Here is a 935-nt window from a genome sequence, read left to right on the forward strand (position 1 = left end):
ATATTGCCTATTACGACAGGCCAAGGCCAGGCCATCACCCTAATGTTTATTTCCCCCCACATATTCCCCGTCAGATTGTAGAGTCTTCCAAGTTTTTCATAATAAATARTACCTCTTAAAACSCACTCAACATAAAAACTGGACCATATGTAGATAACTAATCAGAAACCATTATGAACACTCACAGCTGCAGGAAATAGCAGCTTGTCACAAAACAGTACTATGAGAGAAAACTAAAGTTTTATTTATACAACAGATTGACTTTTTCTCTCAGTCTACTTCCATCTTATACCTGTAAGCCAGCCATTTTGCAACACGGTTTCTCTCGCTACTAAAGTATTTTCATTAGGGATCCAAAATATATCTGCATGTCGGCCAATGTTGGTCGGTAATATACTACCAGCCAATGTTGATTATTCTACATATTGACACCAGAAGTAAGACTGGGCCTATATTAAAACCCAATGTTTTTTTCCATCTTGTTTACACTGCAAATGCACCATCGAAAATGACAAAAAATCTGCTGTCAAATGAGATATGAGTTGTCAGGCATATTCCACTACTTGTAGTTATGAAATTAGAGCAATTCTAGTGTAACAGAGATTTTTAAAAAAGGGCAAAAATGGCCCTTTATTGACGCTTCACAAATGAGAAAAATGTTTCACAAATCACAAACATGGTTYTAAATATTCTGCTATTAGATCAGAATAATTTAGTCCAGGTTTGAAGAGTCTAGGTGTTGTAGGTTTGGAATTAGAGCAGATCATGTGTGATTGAGACCGRAAAAAAAGGGCAAAAAATGCCCTTTTTTGAAGTTTCACAAATCAGATAAAACTTTCACAAATCCCAAACATGGATTAAAATATTCTGCTATTAGAGCAGAATATTATAGACCAGGGTGAAGAGTCTAGGTGTCGTAGTTTTGGAGCTGGAGC

Source organism: Poecilia reticulata, linkage group LG7, assembly GCF_000633615.1.
Source record: "Poecilia reticulata strain Guanapo linkage group LG7, Guppy_female_1.0+MT, whole genome shotgun sequence".
Classification (NCBI taxonomy): Eukaryota; Metazoa; Chordata; class Actinopteri; order Cyprinodontiformes; family Poeciliidae; genus Poecilia; species Poecilia reticulata.